Source organism: Myotis davidii, unplaced genomic scaffold, assembly GCF_000327345.1.
Source record: "Myotis davidii unplaced genomic scaffold, ASM32734v1 scaffold544, whole genome shotgun sequence".
In the NCBI taxonomy this organism is placed as follows: Eukaryota; Metazoa; Chordata; class Mammalia; order Chiroptera; family Vespertilionidae; genus Myotis; species Myotis davidii.
Window position 1 is genome coordinate 1,448,609 of NW_006297018.1, and position 6,286 is coordinate 1,454,894.

A 6,286-nucleotide genomic window follows, 5' to 3' on the forward strand; every position below is an offset into this window, starting at 1 on the left:
TATATGTTTTCATGTAAATAAATGAAAATCTATATCAGAGTTATATTTTAATTTTTATTCTTAATGAAAAAAGCCCTTTTTACTTGAAAAAAAATGTAAGCCACATTGTTAATAAAGTAAAAATAAATTCTATGGTGGTGTTTGTGTCTTTGCGTTGAAAGTTATTATTTTTAAGGTTTGTGTTAGAATTAATTTTTTTTCTTGCTATGTGCTAAAACATATGTTACAGAGTTTTAATAAACATGGCTCTCAAAATCCTATGTTAACTTTCAGGGTCACCTGCCAGCTCTGCAACATTTTACTCAAAGAGCCTGTGTTTGCTCTTTTCATTGAAACATTACTCTATATCCTGCATGCTCACCTCTAGCTTCCCCGTTTTCAGTGATTGCCATTGCTCTATGATTACCTGGTGCATTAGTGCAAGTGCTACTTTATGTCTCTGAGAAGGGTAATAGCCACATTTGTACTGATCACTGTCCTGAAGTGTCGCGAGTGAGTCTCAGGTGTCTCCGTTGGAAGAGGAAGAGGTCCCTTTGTCATCGCCCTGTCACAGGGCTCTCAGAGGCTGGTCGTGCTCCTGTCCACTCTGCCATACTGACTCAGGTAACTGTCTAGAGACAGCGGGAAGGTGAACAGGGGCAGGAGGCATTTAGGGAAAGGAGGTAGAGGGATCCTGCACAGTTTCTCCTCTTGACTGCAGACACTCTCAAGCTTCTTAATATACTTTGACCCTGCTGACAAGTTCTGCATATAGAAATCTTTGTTTCATTTTTACTCATGGGAGCTATTTCTCTTAGTAAAACCTTAACAACAAAAAGAAAGCCTCAGAGGACAGACAAAAATGGGAAGCAAATTGTTCATTTTCCCAAAATACATTAGAAGCAAATCAGGCAAGGGTTATATGCATGAGTATATATGACTATTGTATTTCTATTTGTAATGAAGATCTTTGATAACAAAGACATTTAAAGGCTGTATAATAAAGCAAAATACCAACAGTAAAACACTTTTCCAGAACTTCCCTTGCCTGAACACCATAGAACCACTTCACCAGATGCAAGTGCTTTGCAAAATGGCATTATTTTCAAGGTGTGTCCCCACCCCTCATTGCTTCCACAACATCCAGACCGGTCTCAGCACCGCCCGGGCTGGGAATTACAAACCCCAATCTTGGGAGGACAGTCCACATGCTGAGGGAATTACAGGATGTGGCTAATGTCCCCTGCAGAAGCTGGGGAACTTACATGGGAGCACCTGAGGCTTTTAGACCAAACGGACAGCATATAAGACGATGTGGGAAATTCGAGAAGTTGGGCACTTACCCATGACTTGGGATTCAATATTCTTGTACAGACAACTTGGAGCCAGTCTACAGATTACCTGGGATGGTTCCCTGATGTTGGCTCATAGTGAACAAGTCGGGAATTCCAGACCGTCCTTGTCCTGGCATTGAAGAAGTCAGACGGTTGGAAATGTAATGGATACATATGTAAATCAGGGCTGCTTCCCCCTGTACCCCCTCCCCTCAATACAGTTTGCAGGGACATTGACTTGTGCTTCCTTCCCCTCTTGGGAAAAAGGTGAGGGCATCTGTTCGCGGCATGTGCGGCATGTGAGGACAGGATGACACCCTAATGCTGAGTGCATCTGAGTGACACAGGGACTCAGTGCTGAGATGATGAACGCACCCCAGATTGCCTCAGCATCCTTGGCCTCCCCGCTGTGCAGCTCCTCTGTGGATATCCTAGCCACTGAGGCTGCTGCTGCTTCTCCCACCGCCTCCGCTGTCTTGCCCCTCCCCGCTAAGGTGAGGGCCGGCTCCCGCACACCATCTCATGCCTGCCATGGAGGCAGCCACGAGCACCCTGGCACTCAGAGCCATTGCACTGGGCTCATCAAAGCTTCGATTCCTCCCATCCTTTCTGGACTCCGATGAAGCGCTGGGCTGTGGAATGTGGCTGCTTCAGGTGACAGAACTTGGAGGTGCCAGGGAGTTCATGTCCCCTGGACAAACTCTGATCAAGGATGTGGCCAGCAAATAAACTCCTCGACCATCCCGCCTAGATGGACTTTCCCCGTGTGGTGGAGTGGACAGTCTGTCCAGAGACGTTCCCTGGCCTGAGCAGCTACCTGTGCTCTCGTGGGTCGCGGCCAGCTCTCTAACGAACTGCTTTGTACTGACTTGCCCCTTCCAGACCTACCTTCCCTCAGCCAGGGATTCCACCACCAGAGAATCAGCTTGTAACCTTGTTTTCCGGGGAGCTAGCCTGAGACAAGGGGGCAGTCATTATTATGCTTCATATACTATGTGCAAATAATAATGACAAAATATTCCAGTGAAATGCAGCCGTCACCTGGAGCCTTGTAGACCTACCAGCCTGGTGCCATTGGGGCTGCTCATGGAATCCTCTTAGAATCCTCTTAGAATTTCAGGCGTGGGTTGGAAATTCCAAGTTTCAAATATTCTTTCTGGTTATTGAAATAATGTGGGTGCATTGTAGACAATTTGGAAAAATAAAGGACAGTTATTAAATTGACTCATTATGACCAACGACCACTTTATCATATTTCTATATGTATTTATAACAGAATATTGAAGTCAAGCTGTTTAGACCATGTAAAAGTTTTTCACTAACTTATTTTGTAATGTTGTCTGGGGCAGAGTTCATGTTTGTATAGATCTAATGTTTTTATTTTAAATGTTTCAACAATTTTTAAAATAATTCAGCGTTGCAAATGTTACACCCAGCTTTGGAAAATATTGTTTTGCCATATTTACTTTGGATTTATATATTTTACAAAATCTTACAGACAGTGCTGAAACCCCCTTTATCTATGATCTGATTTTCCTTCCTTCCCCTCTTGTCCCAGGTGTAACAGCATTTCTAATTAGAGCGTGTTCCATTTCTAGGCATCATATAATCATAATAATGTACACACTGTTCTATGGGTCTTCTACATATTAGTGAGCTATTGTGCTACTTGCATCATATTTGCAGTTTGCTTATGTTTTTGCTTAATATTATTTTTATGAGACTTTTGCATGTTAGTATTTGTTCCTCATTATTTTTACTGCTGCATAAATTCGATGGAATGCATCATGATTTACTTGTCCATTCTCATACCGTTGGATCTTTAAGTTCTCTGCTATTTCAAAGAATTTTGCCGTGAAGATTTTCATGCAGTTAGTTCTTCTTATGCACACAGGAAACGGTGTCCCTGAGGAGGGCTGCCCTGGCTGTGCCAGGGGCATCCTAGGCAGCGGTTCCAGTTTGCACTCCTGCCAGGCGCGTGTGGGAGTAACCCGGCTCCGCATCCTTGCCCAGAGTTGGCAGAGTTTTTCATTATTGTCAGTCTGATGAGTGTGGAAATGGTAACTCGAGAGTTTTGATTTACATTTCTCTAATCATTAGTAAAGTTTACCATCTTTTCGCATGCTTATTGGCCATTTGTGTGTTCTTTGTGAATTGCCTGCTCATAATCTGAACAGATCCTCATTCTTTCTCCCTCTTTTCCATCTTTCTTTCTGATTTAGAAGGGTTTTTAAAGGTAACTTCTTAACATTAATCCCGATTGCTTGTGTTACAAAAGTGTTTCTCTACATCAGTGGTTCTCAACCTTCCTAATGCCGCGACCCTTTAATACAGTTCCTCATGTTGTGGTGACCCCCAATTTCATTGTTACAAATTGAACATAATTAAAGCATAGTGATTAATCACAAAAACAATATGTAATTATATATGTGTTTTCTGATGGTCTTAGGCGACTCCTGTGAAAGGGTCGTTTGACCCCCAAAGGGGTCGCGACCCACAGGTTGAGAACCGCTGCTCTACATTGTTCTTGACTTGTTACTTTATTTTGTCCTTTGTAATTCAGAACGGTTTTAATTTTAATTTTAATTTATTTCAATATATTATTCTCTATCTTTATGATTATTGCTTTTATTCTTTTGTTTAAGAAAATTCTTCTCTGAAAACATAAGATGATTTCTTACATTTTCTTTAAAAAGTTAGTCAGTTTTGCTGAAACCGGTTTGGCTCGGTGGATGGAGCGTCGGTTTGCGGATTGGGGGGGCCCGGGTTCGATTCCGGTCAGGGGCATGTACCTGGGTTGCGGGAGCATCTTCAGTGGGGGATGTGCAGGAGGCAGCTGATCGATGTTCCTCTCTCATCAATGTTTCTAGCTCTCTATCTCTCTCCCTTCCTCTCTGTAAAAAATCAATAAAATATATTTTAAAAAAAAGTTAGTCAGTTTGACTTTTTCCAATGTACATATATAGGGTGTCCCAAAAAGTGTATACACATTTTAACAGCTGATAAAGCACTTAGTTTTCACTTCTTTTCAGGTTAACTGATTTGAAATAATGGGTGAAGTCAGACTATGAACAAAGAAAATGTATCCTAAAGTGCCACCAAACATTTTTTATGAGGATACATAAAAGATAAAGTTTATGGTACAAAACCAGCAACAATCACATTGAAGGCACACAAATAACAAACCAAATGATTCTTGATGTTTGCAATTCCATTGCTTTGCATTATCAGCAGTGCCTGGACCAGACCGGTCATCAGTTTGAAATAAGCATTAACAAAAAAAATATTTATTTCTGTAGATTCTTTTACATTTTTCAAATGAACTCTATGTTAATAAACACTGAGTTTATAATCATTCGAAGTGCATATACATTTTTTTGGGGGGGACACCTATTTTTTGGTCAATATTTTCAGTGCTACACTCCTGCCATGGGAGTCACCCCTGCTTCACATCCTCCCCAGTACTTTTAATTACTGCCAACTGGATGGGTATGGAAATAGTATGGTAATGGATGACAGGAGACTGCTAAATTGTCCTATTCTGATTGCCAGGAATCTATCCTTTCCCCAGTGACCTGCCATTCAGCCCACCTGTGTCACATTTCACATTTGCCTATATGTGTGGGTTTGTGTTTGGCTACATAGTCTGTTTCATTGGTCTGTTTGTCTATCCCTATACCATTACCACACTAAGTATTATCCTATATAATAAAAACCTGATATGTTAAGTGTCCGGTCAGCTGTTCAACCAATCAAAGCATAATATGCTAATGATATGCTAAGGCCTCTCAACCACTCACTATGATGTACACTGACCACCTGACCACCAGGGGGCAGACAGTCAACCAGTTGACCAGTTGCTATGACGTGCACTGACCACAAGGGGACAGACTCTCTGACTGATAGGTAGTTTGCTGCTGGGGTCTGGCCAATTGGGACTGAGCAAGATGGGCCAGACAGGCCCTGGAGCCCTCCCACCACCCCACCCCCACCCCGACTGGCCAACGTCCCACATCCCTCCCCTTCTCCAATTGTGCACTGGTGGTGTCCCTTGGCCTGGCCTGTGCCCTCTTGCAATCTGGGACCCCTCGGGGGATGTCGAAGAGCCAATTTCAGCCTAATCCCACAGGCCAGGTCGGGGGACCCTATTGGTGCATGAATTCATGCATTGGGCCTCTAGTGGCTTCATAATAATCCTTGATATTTGGAAAGGGAAATCTCCCTATGTTATTCTTCAAAATTGTCTTGGCTATTTTTGACCTATTGTTCTTCATCATGCATTTTAGGCATAACTTGTTGAATTCCATAGAAAACTTAATTAGGATATTGATTGGAAATACATCAAATTTATGGGAAAATTTGGAGAGCATTGACTTCTTTTATCCTGTTGAACCTTTCGAACCAGAAGATATTATCTTTCTTTATTCGTGTTTTTTATAATTCCTTCAATAAAGTTGTGATATCTTTTTCCATAGAAGCCTTATACATATTTTGTTAAATATATTCCATATACAGTTTATAATTTTTGGCTACCCTTTTTTCTAGTATATTTTGTCCACTATTCCTGTGAACTCTATTGATTTGTATATGCTAATATTCTATCCAGAATCTCTAGTGAACTCAGCGAAAGGAATTTCCATCCTGAATCTTTTGCTCCTTTTATTTTTAGCATTACATTATTTTTATGGTTTGGGAATTTTGGTTTATTTTGAATGGGAAGTATGTACTTTATTTATCTTCTTCTGCTTATTCAATTACTGGTTTTGCATGTTCTATCCATCCATAGACCAACGAACAGAACCAGGTCTCATATTGTTAGGGAGGGAGCATTCCCAGCCCATGGCAATATTGGGGCTATTGCTCACCCACACCCTGAGCCAATGGTCCGCTTGTTTCCCTTTCCCGTGTTTGAGCTATGTCTTCCTCCTGGGGTCAGCCTTGTTTCGCAGTTGGAGAGGAGGCCTCCACAGACC